The sequence below is a fragment of the Polyergus mexicanus genome, unplaced genomic scaffold, assembly GCF_030449975.1.
Source record: "Polyergus mexicanus isolate NDT 795.1 unplaced genomic scaffold, iyPolMexi1.0 SCAF_8, whole genome shotgun sequence".
NCBI lineage: Eukaryota > Metazoa > Arthropoda > Insecta > Hymenoptera > Formicidae > Polyergus > Polyergus mexicanus.
This window is the reverse complement of record NW_027223328.1, coordinates 8,257,816-8,280,530: the sequence shown is the minus strand read 5'-3', so window position 1 is coordinate 8,280,530 and position 22,715 is coordinate 8,257,816. Positions and strand designations below refer to the sequence as shown.

The following is a 22,715-nucleotide window of genomic DNA, read 5'->3' as shown; positions in this document are numbered from 1 at the left end:
AGAGCGATTGAGTTAATGCAGGAGACAGCAGCACTCGACGAAGAGTACATAGAAACGCGAGAATGGCGGTTCTCGCTCGCTAGTGTGTTCCAGTAGCCTGTAAATTATGAATGAGACGGATCTAGGAAGAGTCTTGTGTACCGAGCTCTCAGATTACTTTCGCAGCGCACCCACGCCTTAAAGTGTACGAGGATAGTAAGGGTCGTGGAGGGTGGACACACCGACGGTGTTCATCCCAACGTAGGAAAACACCGGCTACAGCTAACAATAAGCTTCGGTACGGCGAAGCGCGGATAGCTTTAAAGCCATCTTTTAACGTATGCGAAGGGAGCGAGGAACGGTACACAGGCCTACACAGATACATACACGCCGTATAATATCGTGAAATAAAAAAAAAAAGCACACCTCTTTTTTTCTTCTATTTATCGCACAATGTCGGACACGCTTCGCCACGCGAGGGCTTAGTAAAACGAAGTAACGTAGCGAAACGCAAGCGCTGGGTCTCTCTCACGAATCGTAACAACGACGTAGGTATCCGATACTTTTCCGTGCATAAATAATTCGCGGGAATTCGACGCCGATCGATACAAAGAGAATTAAAGATCCAATGTTTGACACAACCAACGTGGAGAATGTCTAACTATCCCATTGTTCCGCGCGCTGCAATAGTACGTAGTTACACGGTCGGGGCTGGCATAGTAAACTTTTGCCGAATTTCCGAACTGTTAGAGAACAGCTTGGATCCATACTTTGTATAAAACGCCTCCATTATGCAAAATCGTTCAGGTAAATTCTGTGGGAGTTGCAAGTGCTACACGATAATTACGTAACTCTATAGCACTTAGATGCAATTTATATATGTTTTATAAATAAATAAAACAAACTGCGTGTGTTAAAAAAAGTCATCCCGATTTTCCGATCTTTCTGATCTATTTGCAATAGCTACATCACCGCCTATCAAAAACAGAGCATATTACATATGGGGGATTCAGAAATAATTCGAAATATATTTAATCAAACGCACGAGTGGATATGAAAAAAATTTAAATACTACGCGTCTCTTCTCGAAGAGTTAATCAATCTGATCGATTTCCGAATCTACTTCAATTAAATATTATTTATAAACGCTTAAACGTACTTAAACACTTCGAATCCGAGAGCGTTTTGATTTGAATCGACTCTCGCAAATGTTATTAGTCCGATGACCGTCGCTAATTGCGGAATACGACCGGATTGTAAACATGAAAATGGAGCGAGATAGATTGTGCGCTTGAAGAGTAATTAAGCTTTACAATACTGTGGATGCAGTCGAGCCATTTGAAAGAAACACCGGCGGATCCGCCTCCCGTAATGCGTTCTCTATACAGTATATCGAATAAAAAGGTACTTTTAATTAAAATATAAAGCTAAAGATCTCTCTTGAGTTCAATATAACGTGGCAAATGTAATATTTTTTTTCATTTTTTTACAAGTAAAAATTTACGTTACACGCAGAAGAAAGAAGAGTAAAATCGCATCTTTTATTATATTATTAATATTACTTTTATAATATTGCTTTTATACTATTACGCTCTTAATACACGACGCACCCGATAGCGAAACACAGCTGCTGTCGCGCGAATGTCGATCAGCACAGATGGAAATTGCGCGATCTCAAGCGTTACACGTACAAATAAATATGAGTCCCGCGTGCAAAGCAAAACCCTCGCGATCCGACCTTTCGTTTCAACCCCGTAGTGTGCCGATATAGGTATCGCAGCGAGCTCTTATCGATTCGAGTATGTTGTCCGACCATATAGCGTCTCTCGTCACTTAAAAACACAGCGGAGGCAGAAAACTTCCGCCTCCGTTGTTTTCAATAGCGCTGGCAAAAGTCTCTCCCTCCCTCATCGTCGTCGTCGGATCCGGATCTTTTGTCCCCCCCAGACATCTCTCCCCCGGATACTTTACTGAAACTTTTAGAACGTATCAAGATATAAACATTCGCGTATCCCGAGAACTTAAAGGGAAACCGCGATCCCGTCTGCAAGTCAAATACGTTTCAATTTCTCGCTGCGCGGGGGAACGTATATATCACGCGCGTACATACATCTTATAAAAATCTGCTGACAGTGCTTTACGAGAAAGGATGTGTTTTTATTCACGGATACTTTATATAAAACCTCTCTATCGCTCTCGCGCGCGTGAACGGATACACATGGAATAGAGAGTGAATCTTTTTTTGCTCTAGCTAAAGCATTTCAATCTTTATATTTTATCACACAGATGCTTTTACACTGTTATCCTTATTTCCGAAATCGTCGCTCAACTCTTCGTTAATTGTGATACGGCTCGATATGATGGAGTGATGCAAGAAAAGATGGTAAATGTGACAATGTACGACAAACAAAATACATAATCCGATGATGATTGCGATTGATTTATATACGAAATTGGTTTTTCCGAAAAAAGAGAAAGTGACTCGCATCTTTTTATATTTAACTACTTAAACTACGCGAATCGTTCTTTCGGAAAAAGCAATATGTTACGTGTATCTAGTTTACATACAGCATTTACATTGCTCGCGATACTTTCTTTTCGTTTGTAAGGCTTTGTACACGATTTGCCAATGCTAAAACAAACTCTTCTGATATAATTGATAAACTTGAGATATCCGACAAGCGTTCTCGATACTTTGCAGAATTTTCTTTGCCGCGGATAAGTATTTGGTGAAACTCAGATACACGCGGAGTAGAAACCGTCAAAGAATTCTCCCCTCTTTTTATCTCACTGATAGGTTGTGTACTCCGAATTAGTGGATAAGCCAGGCCAGATAAGCCGGAGATTTTTGGTGGATTGGCGTATAGGGCTTACACAGTGTCGGTCCAGTCACTAGGTTAATCTTCCTTTCCCTCTGTTTTGTGTGACTCCGAAAAAGTTTCGTGCTGTTGGAAGCCGTCGCTGCAAGTGAAACGAACGCACGATAGCAGGTCAGCGATTCGACAAAGTCGAATCCGAGAAAGAGTAGCAAATTTTTCAGCATGCAAATCTCTGGTTTGCTATTAATGTAATTGTCGAACATCAAATAGCTGCGGTGCTCTTTGTATTTTTAGATGAAAAAAATGTAATTGATACAATGCTAAAAATTACATAAGCTTCCAAACATATAGAAATTGCATAGTAAGCGTAAAATTATTTATAATTCGAAGGGATCGTTTAAATATGTGACAGCGCTTTTTGCCAAATGAATTGCACAATAAATATTTTTCTCGCTTTGTTTTACGGGCGGTGAAACATAATATATCCCTTTGTTAAAATCAATAGAAAAGGGTTCTTTCGGAATAAAAAATTCCACATTACCCACCAGATGCAAAAACGCGCATTTAAAAATATCAATTAAAAATACAATCGACTCACTTCCCCTACGCGAACACTTTGTTCAGATACGATCGAATAATTCGCACTTACCGCAGCAAGGCCATCGATTAATCGGAGAGCCCGATAATGGACTCTCAGACATTCTCTCATCTCGGTAGCGATCCGGTGAAGTTGTATTAACTCAAACTCACGCTACACGAGATAAGTAAATTCTAACTCGAGTAACCGAGACGCTGAAGTATCGATATGCTATCTACTATTATCTATTGCCATATATATATGCCATATTGCCATATATTAACCCGTTGCCAAGCCATTCATTGTTTGGGGATTCGCTGGATTCGATCAAGAAATGATAGGAAATGCTAATTAAGATCAAAATTTGCTACACAGACGTGAGAGACGTCTCGATTAAATACCGCTCGCGCGCGACGTGACTCTCATTATCATGTACTTAGCTATTCAAAATCTCCATATATGCGTGAAACTATTACGCACATCAAAAGGATTAACTCATTATTGGTTTAGGTTACTCGGGTATATTTGGCCTCTAATGTACATACATTGTCGCGATATTATCCCACAAGATCAAAGCTTCTAGCAAGTTACTTGACAAGGGTACTTCCTCTAATCTCTATAATACACCGTAAGCGTCGTGTAAGGGAGACGAGATTCATTTAGATTAATCGACGATTAATTTAACACATCGAAAATGTTTTCAGTAACAAAAGATGGATGAATATACCATCAGCTTTAATTTATCACCATATTAATATCTCTTTTTTTTTCGCGTGATGATTTTATATTTTTAACGAGTACAGAATGAACAATTAAAATAACTAACGGATTTTCTGAATAAACAAACGACGAAAAGTCAGTACCCAATCGTTGTACGAGAATGGAAAAAAAAAAAACATTCACGAATATGACTCACTACCATATTTGCATGGACAAAGACACATAACACGCATATGACAGTAGAAAAAGCAATTATTCAAATCGCTCTGGCGGTACTGTGTAAAAAGCATACACGCATACATACTAAGAAAAAAACAAAAACAAAATAACATAAATGTTTGCGAAAGACAACGAGAAATTTGATATATGTGTACACACGCAAAACCAGGCGCAATTAATCTAATTAAAGGTCGCACGGTGCGTCCGGAAACAGAGCAAGCGAAACTCCGGCGAGTAATTCGTATTAGAAAACGGATGCGACATATATTACTTAAATCCCGTACGCTTTAAAGACGAAAAACGCACAGCCCTATAAATTATTTGTGTCGCGAATGGAAGACGCGGAGAAAGCGGTCACGAGAGAAGACGGCAAGAATAATGCGCTTTTCAAGCTCGTTTTCCGGGCACACCGATATCCTAAACGAACGAGCCATCATTTATCGCGATTTAAAATGACGTCGACGTACGTCAACATTTATCCCGCTACTCCGCTGCAAACTATTCTTAATCTTAAAAGTGCCCTCTCATCCGCTTCAAACAGATCCCGAATTATGTGACTTGGCGTTTAATCTTTGTCTCGTCGGTTTAAATGCGAAATTAAAAACAAGTTCTTTTTTCCTAGAGTTCAACATTTGCCTTTACATAATCTCTACGTAATATTTTTGCAGGTCAATATTTTAAATAATACATTTTTTTAACTAATTTAAGATTAATCCTTTCTTAACGCGTCTAACATATAAATAAGAAATACGCAAGTATTTTCTACATTGTAAAGGCGTTAAATGAATTAATCAAAAATTGAACAAGTCATTAGATTATGTAGATTTTTAAATATTTACAAGCAAAAATCGTTAAGCAACGATAGGAATACATATATTACGTTTTATAAATAATAATTTATATAACAACAGGAATTGAAAATTTCTGCATCGCTGTCAAGACTCGTCGAAAATAATAATTATATTACAAATATAATATTGGAAAGAAAAATGGAGGGATATTACGGTTGTTTGATTTTGGATCATATCAATTAATCTTTTCATATAAAAATAGTGTTTGGCTTAAAATATGATTAATATTCAACAATTTTATAGATAATACAGTTGAAAATATTCGAACGAAAAGCGTATAGTCGAATACAAAAATGTGGCATGTGACAAGATTGAAAAATGTTTCGCGGAAGAAAGACCGCGGTAAAGCAAGAATATTGTCACAAAATATTTAATCAATATTTAAATTTATCTATATATATATATATATAATCTTTCCTGACGTCAGGTTAATCTTCTCCGGTTGATATCTTAGAAAAATCCATATGTCTCATTGTAATTTTAACGTCCAGTTTTAAGAGAAGCCGAGTGTAGGGTGATATCTTTATTTTGTAGAGCGAAAAAAGAGAGGAATGAAGAAAGTTGGAAAAAAAATTATCACATCTTTATTTTTCCCCATAATTATCTCTGGCATGGCGAGCATAGACACGCATCAATATCGATCAATGGTGATCGGGTGCTTCAGAAAGAAATATTCCGAACGACGACACAGAATGAACGGGTATTGAAGATGAAAAAGCTACACGTATGACTGTACTCACGAATAAGATTAAACAATGAAATATATCAACAATTAACGATACTCTGATATCACAAATATATCCTCGCGTTTATTCTCTCTTCTTTTCTCTCTCTCAACGCTTTTCCTAGCGTATACTCACATCACTCCTGCGATGTTGATTCAACACTTGCTCCTTAGCGACTACGACTAATAATATTTATATAATACGTGTATATATCCGTGCGCGTATATATTATTTCTCCTCCTTCATCAACACGGGATCCCATGAATTGCGTGAATAACAAAGGACAATATTCTATTGTATAATTTTTATTTTTATTCAAGTATCAAACAAACGAAACATTTCGAAGGCTTACTGAACAAGAAGAAAATTAACTAAAGAAAATGAATGCCCCTGTTTTATACAGATAATCTTTTAATCTTTTTTATCTCAAACTTAAGGCTCAAAATTTGCTTCAACAAAATTTTTGTATGTAATTAAAAACATTGTATTGTATAATAAATTTGCAGATTAATATTCTCTTTCTTTTCACATATTATAATTGCACAAAATATTAATTTCGATTTTGGAATCGCTCAAATTTCTCAAAATAATCCCGATAAATATATGTAAAAAATGTCTATTGCTTGTATCGTATGTTATTATACATTACGTATTATTTTCAAAATTTTCGAAATTGTCAGAAAAATTAAACCACGTGTCCCTGATGGATATTTGTGACCTGAAGCGTATTAGATTTATCGCATTGATTAAAGCCGGGAAACGGAATCGAATCGCGCGAACGGCGATTATGGTAATAACGTGTTTCCATATCAAAGCTGAATATTTTATCTTTCGGGCAGTGTGAGCGACTCACTGCGACCGCATCATATAATTTATGGAGGATAAAGATTTTCCGACGAACACAATTCAGTTGCTTATAGGAATATTCATGCGACAATTGATTCTGCGAGTCGTTCTGCCAGAACAAACAGAGCGATCACCGCGGAATTACAAACCGTTGTTATTAAAAAATTGCGATGTATTTGCAATTTTCATTTCACAAATAAAATAATAACTAACTGTAAAAGAACGTATGACGTGTAGGTAGATATATTGTACATAGCAATTTCCGTCTCGGTGCGCGCAAAAATATCATAACCGATATTTCACGCTACGATGTGTCTGATATATTTAATAATATCTCTTCCCTTGAAAAAAAACATTGTGCCAAAAATTTTCGCCAAATATTCGTCAAAAAAATATCGCTTCTCGTAATAATTTTAGTGAACGGAAAATTAAAATATTCGCATTTATCGTTAAATAAACCGCCGTTTACATATAATCCGTATGTTTATATCATATTAAGTTTATAAAAAAAAAAATCAATAAGAGATTACGTATCTCTCCGGCAATATCTAGATAAAACCTTAATTTGGATTAATGTATAAAGAAGTATCGTGTAACAATGTCAAAGTAAACACAATACGTGTTTCATTATATATATAATTACTCACTGTTAATAATTTATTAATTACACTAATTGACGTACAAAAGGTTTGACACAAACAAATTTTACTGCCATCTATCAATTTTGCTCCGAAATCCCTGATAGATTATCGCGACTTTTATTACAAATTATTGGAGACAAAAATTAATCAATGTAATATTTATAGTAATATGTGAAAATAATAATTTTTTTTTTTTTTCATTAATCATCGCGATGAAATATCTCCCTGAGAATCACCGATGCATTAATCAAACGGAATTATCGCGAATTTGCTTGGACGTTTTTTGCCAACTTACACGGATTAATTTTGTGTCAGATGCAATTTGGATCTTCCCGCAATTTCGAACGAATGTCACCTGATTAATTAAAATCCAACAAATCGCCATATTACGTGTCGTCCGTAACGTGTATCATTTTCATAAATATACGAGGTATCAAATTCGATACAAAGCCACACTCGCAATGAACAAGCGTGCAGATCCTCGCGCTAAAAGGCGAGCAAGCGAGCAAACGAACGGCGTACTAATTATCGGTCGGACAAATTTCGCTGCCGACCGATTGGAATTGCGCGGTATCGGCATAATTTTAATAGTGCAATCATAATAATTTTCTAACTTTCTATTTTGCGCGTGTGACGAAAACTACAAAGCTATAATGAAACTGCAATTATGATTCGTTTAAAAGTCGTAATCTTTTAAAATGTTCCTTTCATCAAGATATGGAAAAAACTAAAATTGTACGATGCGTGTGTTAAAGTAATTAAGAGGGAACGCGGGATTTTATCGATAGCTATAATTATTTTTTCCCTGCGAGTATTAGTTTTATGTATATTAGTCTATACACAAGAGATTACAAAGAAAACTTCATTTTTTCTAGTCTTAACGCAGTATAATCAGAATAATTACGTTGGCCTTAAATTTTAAAGGCAGCGTTAGAAAATTTTCCGTGACAATTTCGAACACGCATCGCGAAAGAGAAACGCATCGAAAATTATGTATTAGCGTAATAAGAATCATATTTATCTCACGTACATATAATTTATGTCGTCCGGCGAATGCGAGGGGAACACGAGATATTACTGCGAGTTTCTTTATTACGGGAGAAAAACGTGGGTGTCGCGCAAGCACGCGTATAACGTCGCGTTATTAAACGGCATCAATGGGATATTGAATCTAACGTCGTTCTTTTTTGTCTAGATTCTAGACCAACATCGATTGGAGCCAAATGTCGTAATGACGCTTTATCGAGCGCGATCGTTCGATATTCCGGACAGGCGATCCGTCATCCTTCAACACGCACGCATGTTCAGCAAGCGCGATCGGAGAAGCGGAAACACATTGCACCGAGTGTCGCGAGCGAGTGGGCGTGATGGAAAACATTTGTTTTAACCAAAACGTAGAAGCGGGAGTAACGAGCCGTCTCCTGCACCTTCTGTTTCCCATTTCCTTTTTTTTTACCGCTTTTCTCTTAATCCGAAACGTAGGAAAAACTTGCATACGCCTCGCTGGCACGTAGCCGCGGGATTACGATAAAGCAGTAGACAAGTCTTTTCACAGACCGAGGGGGAGTGACGTTTCCCCGCCGAGGACTCTTGCCCTTTTGTATCCGAATGCGACGAGATTACTCGAGCCGAAAATATATATTGAGATAAACGAGATATCTTTATTACACACATTTCGTATTCCTATCGCGACCGCATTACGATCATTTTTCCCTCCCTTTCTCTCTCTCTCTCTCTCTCTCCACTCTCTGTCTTCCTCTATCGTGCCTAACATTCGAACGTTATCGCCATGCAATCAATTCCGTCGGAATTAATTGTCAATGTTGAGCGAATCGCTTCGCGTCGCAGGTTATTGTTGCAGCAACCTGACGTCATTAACGAACCACAATGGAGTAATCAATGCAAAGATGGGAGGAAAGGGAGAAAGGGATATGGGGGCGGGGGGGAAGGGTGTGTGAGAATCACGAGACGCTGTGCGATGGCACATAAGTGGCGTACTGTCTCTAATATCTCAGCTACGATATCAAACGCTAGTCCTATTCCGCAAAATCGTATTCCCCGTTACCGTAATTCATCTCGTCGCATTTTCATATAAATATTGTACGAACGTAAAAGTAAAAGATTCTTGCGTCTCGAAAGACGCGAAAATATATCTCGCGACTTAATATTTTCTTCTTTTGAAAGCGGATCGACACATTTCGATCTGAAATGAATGGCTTCTATTAAGGGAAAGTAGCAAAGTACTCTTACGTCAATATCGAGAAATGGGATTTTTGAGCATCTTCTTGAGAGCGAATAAGTCGCGATATTTTAAAAAATCAACAGAATAATCCAAAATTATAAGTTTTATGTAAGTGACGGTTTTTTTTTTTTTTTTTATCATTCCTACAAATTATAATGTTTTGAATAAATCAATAATAATTTCCGGCGAAATGGGATTTTTGAGCATCTTCTTGAGAGCGAATAAGTCGCGATATTTTAAAAAATCAACAGAATAATCCAAAATTATAAGTTTTATGTAAGTGACGGTTTTTTTTTTTTTTTTATCATTCCTACAAATTATAATGTTTTGAATAAATCAATAATAATTTCCGGCGAAAAGAAAATTTTAAATGTGCCATTACTATCTCGATAATAGAATTAATTGGCATATCCTCATACATTGAAAATTGAGAAATTAAAGAGAAACGATCACGCTATATACGCTACAACATACAGATATTATTAGTTTAACATAGATTAAAGTCAACAAATATATATATATATATATATTTATAGATTACGTTAATGTAATTACGTTTGTACTACGCATATAATAAGATTAAAAACCAATGTTGAGTAGTTAAAATAGCGATGTGTGACGCGATTAATTCATCATAAATAAGCAATTATCGCGAGAATAGAGGTACACTAGTTACGCATAACGCGAGATAAATAGCGTACGGATAATAAATCATATTAAGTCAATGATATCAGAGAATTATTTTATCGTAGCATTATTACGAGATACGAATTAAGTACACCTGCATCTGCATATATGTTGGATATATGTACCGATATCGTTTTCGCTTCATTATCTTAAATTTTCGATCCATCAGATTAAGAGCTGCAAAAATATCGACAATTGAAAAATTATAATAATCTAGATGTGAATGTCAGAGAGAGAGAGAGAGAGAAAGAGAGAGCAGTCGTACAAGGACGAACGTAATTTATCTCGTAAATTCCAGTCACGCCGCGATAATCGAACAACAAAAGTTATTTTCATAGCGCGACCGATATATCCTCGAAGCGTGGAGGGCGATAAAAAAACTGCATAAGCATCATGGCTCGTTAAAAGCGAGTTTCCCTCTCGGGTCATTTATCAAAATTAACGACCGATCGTTTCGTCATCCATCACTATCTAACTCGAAGCAAGCTTCTTTTCCCTCCTCTGTTTTGTTTTTTCGCATGTCCCATGACTGATTATAATTCAACGGATTTCAACCTCAGTACACATTTCCTTATCCCGAATATAAAAACCTGTCGGTTTTGTAACGCAGATCGATTTTCTACCTTCGAGCCATAAATTACGGCTGCACGAGAATTTGATTGATTTATTTACTGATATCTATAATTCTTGCAATTACTTTTTTTTTTTTATCCGACACGATAATTCCGCGCATGTTTCGCATATACTGACTATTTTAGAATGTCACGTATATTCTTTAATATTTTACAGGAGAAAAAATAAGCGAGTGATTCAGAAGAGCTATAATAAACATAAAGTTATATCGTCAAAAGAAAGATAAGTAGAAAACAATTATTCTCCGCAAAGAAAAAATGGGAGAGAAAGGAAAGGGAGAGTGCTCGTTTTCTTTCTTTATAGATTTCTTCTTGGGGAAAACATTGATATTATAAAATCGATATTTCAGCATCACTCTTATACGTAAAGAGATCAGTTTTGAACAATCTTTTTTTTTTCTTTTTTTTTCTATCGAGGAGAGATCTCTTTTGAATAAAAGTTTTATTTAACAGTTTTATTTAATTTTTATTTTATAACGGTTCTTTATTCATCTTTCATCCACAGTGTAGCTTTGGTAAAAAAAAAATGGAATTGCTTCATCTTTCAAACTCATACCGTTATTCAAAACTGCTTTGTGTTCAAAATTCTTTCCTATATCTATGCTATGAAAAAAGATTAAGGTGATCTTTATAATGTTATAAAGAACGAAGATGACTAAAATTTCGGCCGCATCTGGTTGAGTGACTCTTATCATCTCCAAGAAACTTTCGAAAGTCACTTTGCGTTCGAGCAATCGAATGAATATGTCTCTAAATAATTCCGTCTTAAGAGTATCTTATTAATCCTCTCGCACTTTTAACAATCGTAATGGGGCGCATATGCCCCACAGGGTAGATGGATGCTGCTCGCTCGCGTTTCCCAAGATTATACGTCGATACTGTATCGGGGTCATTCCGCCTCCGTCATCGGTCGTCACGATCTAATACGACTATACACAACTGAGCGCTTTTACGTGCGCCTGTGCCTGCCAGCAACCTCTAATAAGTACACGTTGACGACGATGACGACGACGATAGTCTGCTACGACTGTACCCAAGCTGTGTCGAGTTCGAATCAATAACGAATCTCTCTTTCTCTCTCTCTCTCACTCCCTCTCCCTTTTCCACTTTCATCCCTCGGTTCACATCCCCATTCTTGCTCTGCCTCTCTTTCCATCCGTGTAAGGTTGAAGAATGAGAAAAAAAAGACGTGTGTCGTATTGAATCATCGTAGGGATTGGATGGTAAATATCTGGCACGAGATTGGTAAACATCTGAACGAAAATCTCGGTTCTCTGATAAATTTGCTCGCTTTTTGCCGGGCTAATACTAACGCGGGACCGTATTGCTATATCGACGTCGGTAATCAACGTCCTTTCGCCATGTTATGCCAACTCGATTCCCGATTTCGTAATAGTTTACTGTAGTTATACGTTTTTTCTCTCGCGGCATAAATTGAAATATATGTATATTCAATATTCTCATTGCGTTGTCAGCAACAAACTTTTTTGTAATATTTCGTGAAATCTAATATTGTTAGTAAAAAGAAAAATTATACATTGCTTATAATTAACTCTCCTCGAGAAAATAAATTTATTAAGATTCCCCATTTAATATTTATATCGCAATAGATGCAAACAATTGTCATAAAAATCTCTAAAAATTTTCTCCTACATTTTCATTCAGTTTATACACTTGTAAAACTTTATATTTTTACAACAGAAAATATCTCGACAGTTCGCTTGGAAAATTCAAAACAGCTCCAATATAGCTGTAAATGTCCAATTCGCATACCGCAATGTGCCGTAACAAGAATCCCCTGTGTTACGCACAAACGAAAGGTCCGCTATGATCTAAAGGGATGCCATTCTCTTTTGCAAAACGGCAAGATACAAAGCTCCCTTCTGGAGCGGAACGACGGATGCGCTCGTCCGCTCCAGAAGGGCAAGAAGCGAGAACCTCTCTTACGGGAATACGGCTCGTTGGAGAGCATTAAAGAGTTATAGGATCTGCGCGCGCGAAAGGATCCCTCCACGATCTACCGTGATGGTACTGATAAATTTACAGAGCCGCGAACGGCTGCTCGCAACATGCAATTCCTCAACCAAGTAGCGAGAGACAGGATACGATCAGTCATTCGCAGCATCGAAAATTGTACCAATATACAGCGGATGACGCGAGCACACCGCGAATGAAAAATCTTCGTGCAAAAATAAGCCAAAATTGTATGAATAAATTTCTTCATACGAGATTTCATTTTCGGAAAATTCATGTTGAAGATTAAGAATAAAATATTTTCTCTCTTTTCTTCTTAAATGTTTTTCAATAATCATGTTCTCTTCTGGCGAGTAAAATAATGACTAAATAATAAATATTGTTAGAAATATATATATTAAAATCATATGATAATTTTTTTATTCCCTTTCATGAAATCTTTCATTTCTTATGCGAGTTAGATGATATACTAGTAAAAGTTTAGAAATTAATCGAGCTGAAAGAAAACCTCGATTTTTCAATTTTTTAAATTGATATTTTCGAAAACAGAGTGTTGTCGTGTACGAAAATATTTTGCTGCACCAGTTCGGCTTATTTTTGCACGAGAAACCATGTGTTGAGATCACCGTCACCACAGCACCCGCAAGTATGTTCAACATTCATCGTCGCTGCATCTCACATATATTCTATATGGTCCTATGTTTATTCATTATTTGCATCGCTATCTTCACACCTGCGACACTATCTACATGTATGTTGCAAGTCAAAGCGTAACTCGAACCCTTCAGGTTAGATCGAAAATCGGAGCAAGCAAGGGTAGATCCCTTATAACCTTTGAAATATTTTCCTCTCGATATAAACACTCACGTTTAGGATCGAGAATGTCACCCGTTATCGGATTGTATGCAAGAAAATCCTTGAAAAATTCATAAAATAAAAGTATCCCATTATTTATACTTAGTTTGTATATCGTATAATAATATATAAGTATACAAGAATTTTGAAGAACATATCTTTTAAGAACTACAATTTTTTTGTTATGTATATATGTATAAATGTTACTAATATGACACACGATAAACACACACACCTTTACGCTATATCTCTTTTAAAATTACTTGAATAACACAGGCGCTTTTATTTATGGACGTTTCCCAATTCTTTTAACTTTTCTTTCCTACGCTTTAGCCTTTTCTTTCACAAATTGTCGAACTGTCAAAATTCGCATGATTTGACAGTTGCAAATAACACGAATGAAGCAAGTCGCAGCGCACAAGCGAGACAACCGATCAGCATCGCGGAAAAGAGGCCTCAACGCTTTAATATATTCGAGTTCGAAGTTTCATGCCTTTTTTTAGAAAGGGAATGATACGCGCATATGTCCAATATTTGAAGTATTACCGGGCTGTAAAAAAATAAATCATCCCTTTATCTCGGTCAGACGCCGACATATACTTTACATCGTATTGTTGTAGCGCGCGCGCGTATTGATGATCATCCCGTGCGGGAAATTTGGAAAGTCCGTCCGATTACAAACAAAGTCACTTACTAAAGTAAGAGCAAACGATCTCTCGCTTGGTTGAAAAAGCCCGGGCAGCTTCTCCTTCGCGCCTCCTTGGCCCGGAAAATGAGATTTCGAGTTCGCGCAACGGACCAGAAACGAGCGGAATAAAATTCTCGCGCGGATACAGCGAAGTTACACACAACGATTTCGTGCTTCTCTTCACGAAACTTACAAATTGAAATAATCCAAGTGATTTGATACGTAGTAGCACGGATAGTAACGATGTTGCACCCTAACTTTTTAATATCGTGTTTTCGCGGGCATTTCTTACATGTTCTTATTTATAAGACTTTCAAAGCAACGTAATACTTCACGCGAGAACAGAAAAAAAGCCCCTCAAGAATAATGAATGTGATAAATTATGTACAATACGTCCGAGACTTAATCACGCGAGATTAAGAGCAGATAAAAAAGAAAACGCTCATTAACGATTTTTCGATTAACGACGCAACCTTATAATGCGGGTTCTTATTTTATTTATATTGTATTACTAAATATTCATACGGATAAGGTGTTTTCTTACGGCACATATTTAAAAAAAAAAAACGAAATATTTGCAAATTCTAAATTACTTTGCATATCCTCTGTGCATAAATACGAAAATCATATAATTCCAACTTCTCTCTTTGCTCATTTCTCTCTTTGATAATTTTAGATATGTTAAAAACATCGTACATCCAGAGTAAACAAACATGGTACGACTGTGCTCAATGTTATAACTTCCGTGAGGCGTAAATTTATTTTGACAGCGAAAATTTTTCCTGTTTCTTTTACAATCTTCAGGTTTCCTGATCACTTGTGCGTCTTATCTTCTAGCACGCGCATTTATGCATTCCTCACGAAAACTCGAGACAACATCGTGTATGCTATACATAGTAGCATATATAATCATGATCATGATTGCGGTGAGCTAAGTACCCGCGGTTGACGCGACGTGTTACTCGTGAAATTTCTCTAAATATCGTACGAGAAAGTCGTGTCGAGAATTTTTCTATGTTTTAGCTTCTCTCCTTCCGTGTTCAAAGTTTGACATTTTTTTTATTTTTTTTTTTTTTTTAGGGAGAGAAACTGAAGAACTTGGCGCGAGAGTAGCTCTTTTACACTTCGCCACGCGATTTTATGACTTATGAAAAAAGTCCTTTACGATCTCGCATAACAATCAGAATGCAAACGATTAAAAATCTTTTACGACTACTCTTTATTTCCTTTTAATATTTCGCAGAAGTGCAAAACAATCTTGTATATCGATTAATAACATTCTTTGCTCCTCGTTCTAAAGTTCCGAAGTATCGAAGAGAATCTTCGCGGAATGAAGTCGACAATCCGGAGATAAGATGCGGTTTAATAATAAGGAAATTCACTTTTCTCACCGAGTGCGCTATTCGTCGAATGGCTTTTGCAGTTTTTAAGCGTTTTAAAATAAAAGTGTACTTTAGAAAAAAAATCACTTTATTCTAAAATAACCAGAGCACTTTTGGAATATGTTCTATTCATTAAATATTGTATTATAAAAGTGCTTCTCATTCAGAAATAAAATCGAATAATTTCTTCGATCGTCATTGTTTCCGTTTTGTAAATTATTTTCATTACGTGTAAAAATTTCAGAGATCTTATATAATTATATGAATATATTATACGAAATATGTAATAGTATAGAAGTAATATAATATTCCATTGTTATTTCGCGCAATGCACTTCAATATATTTTCACGTAATAAATACAAATTTAATTCCGACGCAGTAATAAACCGTAAATAAAACTTTATTTATGCTGTTTCACGCGATATGCGACAAAAATATTGAGGATAATATATCAAAGTTCAAAAAAGGATAATATATCAGTTTCAAAAAAGAGTAAAATGTGACGCGATATCAAAAAATACATGCGAATACGACGTTTTATAGACGAATCCCTTTAATTTGCGCTGCTACGATGATATCGTTGAGCATCTATAAATTAATAAACGTTCGAGATCCGACGTCGTATCTGCCAGGGGCTTCATCCTTCGGTATCAGCAGAAGCGATTAACGCGCTCGAGGGAATTCAGGACGTAATAAATTGGCGTATGCCGTATGGTCACCGGAAGTTCGCACGTATCCCGATATGGAAGCGTTCCGTAATCTACATTTACGGTCCGCTCGTCGCGAAATGACATATTGATAAGTCTTTTGCTGCTCGAAATGGCGTATTGATAAACGTCCTCCACATCGATTAAAATATATATATATATATAAAAAAAAAGAGTTCTAAAGTAAAAAAAAACTAAGCTTACTTTTATGAGAAAAAAATATCAAGATATTTTGAAAATTGATAAAATATAAATGTACTTTATCTTCTTTCGAATAAAAAAATGAAGAGTGGAGAATGAATTTTGCCACGTTTCAATTGCTTTAAAAATAAAGCATATTTTTTTTCCACTGTAATTTTATCCTTACGATCAAAGTTAAAATTTTTGAATTTATTTTGCACATGTGCCACATTCATTATATATTGTCTATATATAGATCTCATTATACAAGAATGCAATAATTTATTAAAAATTAAGTTGATGAGTAACTATAATTTTTCAATAAAGAGAGAGTAAACTTATAAAATTTTCGCATTTCTATATAGATATTCCATTTCACAAAGGTGTAAATTTGAAAGACATACGGACAACGAGCGTCTCGCACGAGTAATTTTCTCCATTCTCTTTTCTGTCCGGCAAAGTAAACTCTTTGCAATTAAAAAACCTGCAGCTACAAGCTATGACTTGATGCAATCCTTTGTTGTGCGACTGTGCACGATCGTAAATTACATTTCGTCGGTAAATATGGCGGTACTCGAACGCTCGTTAATCGATCCGATTCCGAAGATGACGGCGACGGATAGAGCGTGGTCGGATAGCTATGAATTTATTGATGTTTCACGGCGATGTCGTTTCGGTTTAATAGACGATTAAAAAGACTTGCGCGGCAGAAGTATCTCTCGCGCGTATTATCCGCGTATTATCCGCGACATCTCCGCTATTTTCACGTCATGGATTTTCCCCACTAACATTATGCGCCCGTGAACTTGGACGATTTATCCCGTCGATAAATCATCGTGAATCGTCAGAACTGAATGATATGAAGATTAATCGAAGCGGAATAAATAGCCAAGTTGCAGCGATGCTTTTTCGAAACCAGACCTGATGAATTAGCGACTAATGGATACATTTTTTCTGTAGAAAAATAGAGAGTAGAGAGAGTTATTATAATAAAGTGAAAAAAAATTTTCGAAAAATTGTTTCTGTTCCTCTTCTCTCTCCACGTACATATTCAAAGTTTAATAATAGAAAATTTTGCGAAAACAACAACAAATCATTTTGAGAAGAAAGCTTCGATTTACAAAGTGCCATCGTTGGATTTCGCGTACAACGATTTGACGCCAAATTTATCTTCCCACGGACCCGTAGAAAGATTTACGATCGAACGGCACAGCAACGTATAGTCATAGCCAACGTAAATCAAAATTATCGCTTTCTCGCGAAATTTTTTGATACCAAACGACGTTAATAATGACCGCGTTTTCGATTATCACATTTTTCTCAATTTTCAACAAGTTTATCTTCGCATTCTGATATATTACGCATTCTTTGTATACAAACGTTCTTCGTACAATATTGTTTGAATAAGATATTCTTATAGCACAAAGCAGATAATTTCTCCTTGCTGACGTTTAATTTTTCTGTACGTTTCTAAAGCCGCTTGCGAAAGCATAATGCAAGAATGTATTAAGATCTCTCCTGTAGCAAAAGGAATCCATTACTTCGGAATCAGTTCTTTGAATTTTTTTCGCCTCTTAAAGCGCTGTAATAACATCGATAGTATAAAAAAAAAAAAAAAAAAAAAAAAAAAAGTGCCTTGCTTTAAGATTCTATAAGCCATGTTGCAGATTTTATATGAAAAAATCATGCCTCTTTTACACGAGTTTCAAAGTAGAAAGCAACTCTCGACAATTTTGCTTAGCACAAAGCATTCCAACTCTCTATATGAGATATTTTTTTTCTATTTAAAAGATCAATATTTCCGTGCATTTCCCCCCCGAGTATCTCTCTTTTTCTCTGGCGTATTTAATTTTATACCACCCTGTTGGAACATGTGAAAAATCCATGAAATTCCCACGGTATACCTACATTACTGTCACGTAAGATTACGTTGCTTCTGCAAAGGAGAGACTATGCACCGTGTTGAAAATGATTTTAGAGTTATCTTTAGGAATATCAATATGACCAATAAATAATATTTCATCGAGGAATAATGCGGTTAAACTTTAAAAATTACCTTCTTGGAATCTAGAAAAATCTGGTTTTTTTTTTTCCCCTTTTACAGTTCCTGTAACGATCTCTCACTATCCATTTTATTTATTTATTTTTTTTCATTTCAACCTATTCAATTATATAATTCTTTCTCTTTATTATTTCAATAATTAAATAGCTATGTAAGGTTGTCTTCAACATTTCTGTCATTCTCCCAAGTTTCGTCGCGGTTTTATCTAGAAAATATCGCAACCACGTGTGCTCATACGCGAATATGAGACGATAAAAAGTGAGCACAGAAGCGTAAAAAGCCAGAGAATGGAAAAATGAAACATACTCACGTACACGGGAGAAGAGAGAGGCAATTCTTAAAATACGAACATACCTGGTTACAACATCGTCCCGTGCGTTTTGCGAAAACGTTCGCGGCGCGATGCACGCCTATGAACGTGAATCATTAATTTCTGTTGATGGAATTCGCCTTTATTACCACTGGTTCACTTTAGTCAAGAGGTGAGCACGCGTAACTTATGTATGTACACGAACGGTTTCAAAATTTCAAACTTTCCGATAGGAAAGTTTGAAGAACGCACGAGAGAAAGAGAGCGAGAGAGAGAGAGAGAGAGAGCAAGAGAGAGACGAACAGAGGGTGAACTAAGGTTGAGAAAGGGCGACGGTGTAATCACGCCAAAGTACAAAGTTTTCAAAACAGCATCTCGATGCCGCGCCCCGCTATTTCATTCATACTAGACTGGAGGAACGCGCGATTGCATTGAATAATACAATTGCTCGCTCCGTTATCGATCCCGGGTTTTCTATGCGTGTCGCGTGTACTCCAAAAATTACTCTTGATTAATAATGAAACGTGACGCGTAATTCCCGGATAATCCGATAATTGTTTTTCCATTTGCGCGGAAAATCGTGTCGTTAACGGCGCGCGTAAACACAGTTGCTCGTTTCTATTTCATTTACTTTGACAGTCTCCTTCGTGCTCCCCTGCTTAACAGCCTGTCATCGCTAATGTTTACTAATGAATACATATATAAATAATAATATGTACATGAAAATACATTTTATTTTAAAATATTCTGTCTCTCCCTTCTAACGATAAAATAAAACTCGAGATATATATTCTTTAAATATGTTTTCCAACATATATCACGCGTTTTATATTAAATCTAACATGAATCTGTTAAACAAATTAAAACTAAAATATATCCCTTTATTTGTAAATTTAAAAAATTGTCGCTAAAGAGATTAATGCGCCTACCCTGTTTTGTAATTAATTGCGAATGATACCTACTCTTTTCACTTCAAATTTCACGATCTCCTCGAACTAATTATTTAACGCGTGAATTCGGATAATTAAATATTTGCTCGGAAGCAAACATATTTCTAACTCAATATTCTGATTTAATTCACAGTGTAAGCATCATAACAAGAAATTATTAATTATTTGAAACTGTGCGTGGAGCATGTATGCGGGAAAATCGACGGGAGAAACGCGGCGTTAATTCATTTCCAATGGGAGTGATGCGAACACGCCATTACATTTCCACGATTTTCGATTACATTTTCAACTACGGTCAATTTCTTTGCGCCCGGTAAAGGAAACTGGAGTAACTGGGGCGGAAGAACTTTTTTTGTTTTCTCCATACTCGATCGGAAACGAGTTAATCGTCGCCGAAAGATTCGCGCGCACATCGATCTAGATAATCGAATTCGAGTGCGAATGAGCTTTTATCCGAACAATCCGGCGTCCCTACTTTTCTCGAAAACCCCCTCCGGCTCGTACGTCGACCCTCTCCGTTCTCTCGCGCTGCAAATATAATTTTCCCCGCTCTCCCGCGCGAGTCTGAGATCGATATATACCACGCCTCACCAAGGCAACCATACGAGCAACTTCACTCCACTCCTATTCTCTTCTACCACCCACCCGCGGCTATTCATCGCCATCCCTTCTGTGTTTCACCCCCGCTGTCTTTTTCGCGCGACCACAATTCTGGCGGATTTCGGTGTTCCGTCAGTGAAGCTGGGACAGGACGTCGGGACGACCGAAAGCGCTACCCATTACCAAGCGTAAATGGCATGTAAAGTACTAATGGGAATTATATCGGGTGAGAATTTGATCCGGCATCGCGATAAACTTTTACATTATACTCCCCTCGAATAAGATCTCATCTAACTGAGGAAAAAAAGTTCTATTAAAACCGTACAACGCTCCGAGACTGTCATATGTAATATTATGCAAATATCTCGAAGGATTCATAAATATAACCCATTAAGTAAAACAAGCTATGAGTTGATGAAAAATAATTAAAGAAATTAAATATATAAGATTTATGCTTCAGAAATATTCCTTAGACAGGCAAGTATTTAATGAAAAAAATGAAAATAAATTTATATTACATTATACTAAAGATCATGCCTAAGTATAAAGTTACTTGTAACTATATGTGCAGTTTTTTTATTTTTTTTTTTATTTTAAATGTATTTATTTCTAAAACGTAAAATATATGCAAATTTATTTATTCACAAACATTATGATGAGATTGTCCTCCGGGAACGAGAAAGGAAATTTGAGATTGAAATTGAAAAAGTTCTATCTCCTAACTTAATTTTTTCTCCGAGTTGATAACGACGTATCGTTACTCAATTTTACAGCGGTCCGACTCGTAAGATACGCGTTTCTCTCAGTCTAAAAATTGTCAACGTGTGGAATACAATGCCTTTCCATGGCTGGTAAATACGATTATCAAGTTGCACCATCTAAGCGAGAAAGAGCAATCGTGGAGATGATACTTTTCCTCGTTGCGAGGAAAATCCACGCTCTGTCTACGCGTCGATAATTACGCAATAAAAGAGCGATATTACGTTCCGAGTTGTCCTAGTTCTGGCGCATGCATGTGGCGGAATATGTGCGTGTATATCCTGAGAAAGGCAGAGGCTATATCGGATTATCGATCGCATACATTTTTTTTTTCTCAAACCGCATAAAAGATTGATCGATGCTGCTTAAGCGCCAAGGTGTAGAATGCTGACTTTCAGAGTAAAAAGAAGACGTGACTCGCAGATTAAACAAACATCTTCATACTTGACGCTTGAATTTTCCGATACATGACATTTGATTCAGAAAAAGCTATACCCGTTTATAATAGCTATACCCAAATATAACTGACGGGTCACTTGAATATACTCGATGAAAAAGATTGCGATAAAACATCTTGTTGTTTGTCTTACAATGTCAATTACATAAATTGAAATTCTAAAATTATGTGTATATACAATATATAGACATTTATGTAATAAAACTTCATGATATAAATTCAATATTCTCCATTAAATTTCAATTTAGTTTATTTTAAAACAATACAATATTTTCAATGGTAAGACAATATTTACATTTATCTTACATTTAAGAGATGTCAAATGTCATTGTCTTCTTACTCTGTAAATTTATATCATATTATGCCGAGACGCTATTATGGTACCATAATGATTAACTCGTCATTCATGCATATTGTGTTCTCATATACACATACTCACATATCATTCTCCCTCTAATATCATTCTCGTAAAATCACGAAGCAGAATCTAAGTGAAAACAGAGACCGTTTTGATCCCTCCTATCGATAATGCCTCCAAATATTATACGAATTCTTGCATAATTCATTACAGGATTCTGACAAACTAGGGGATAATCCGATATATATATATAGTATTCGTTATCATCATTGCAAAATCGTGTAACGAATATCCCGAATTAGAAAGCAATTTTAATGTATCTTACACATAAAAAACTTACCAATCCAAATTGCAATTTAATTAAAATCAGATAATATATAATAAAAAATATTCATATATGTATATCAATTTCTGTATACATATATAAAATATATCGTGTTTAAAGAAAGAGAGAAAGTAACAAATAGAAATTTTTGTCTAGAAAAGCAAGTTTT

The 22,715-nt window shown here is 36.0% G+C and overlaps 1 protein-coding gene across 8 annotated transcripts in view; it reads right to left on the bottom strand.

Annotated features, from left to right (window-relative positions):
- The window catches only part of LOC138935388 (multiple PDZ domain protein), a 90,795-nt gene that overhangs the window by 54,678 nt on the left and 13,402 nt on the right, over positions 1-22,715 (bottom strand). Inside the window, exon 1 of one of the 8 annotated variants that reach the window (XM_070299899.1) lies at positions 19,142-19,189. The exons of the other annotated variants lie outside the window; for them this stretch is intronic. The gene's annotated coding sequence lies outside the window, so the exon portion shown is untranslated. Of the gene's footprint in view, positions 1-19,141; positions 19,190-22,715 lie in introns of those variants that run through there. 8 annotated transcript variants of the gene reach the window in all.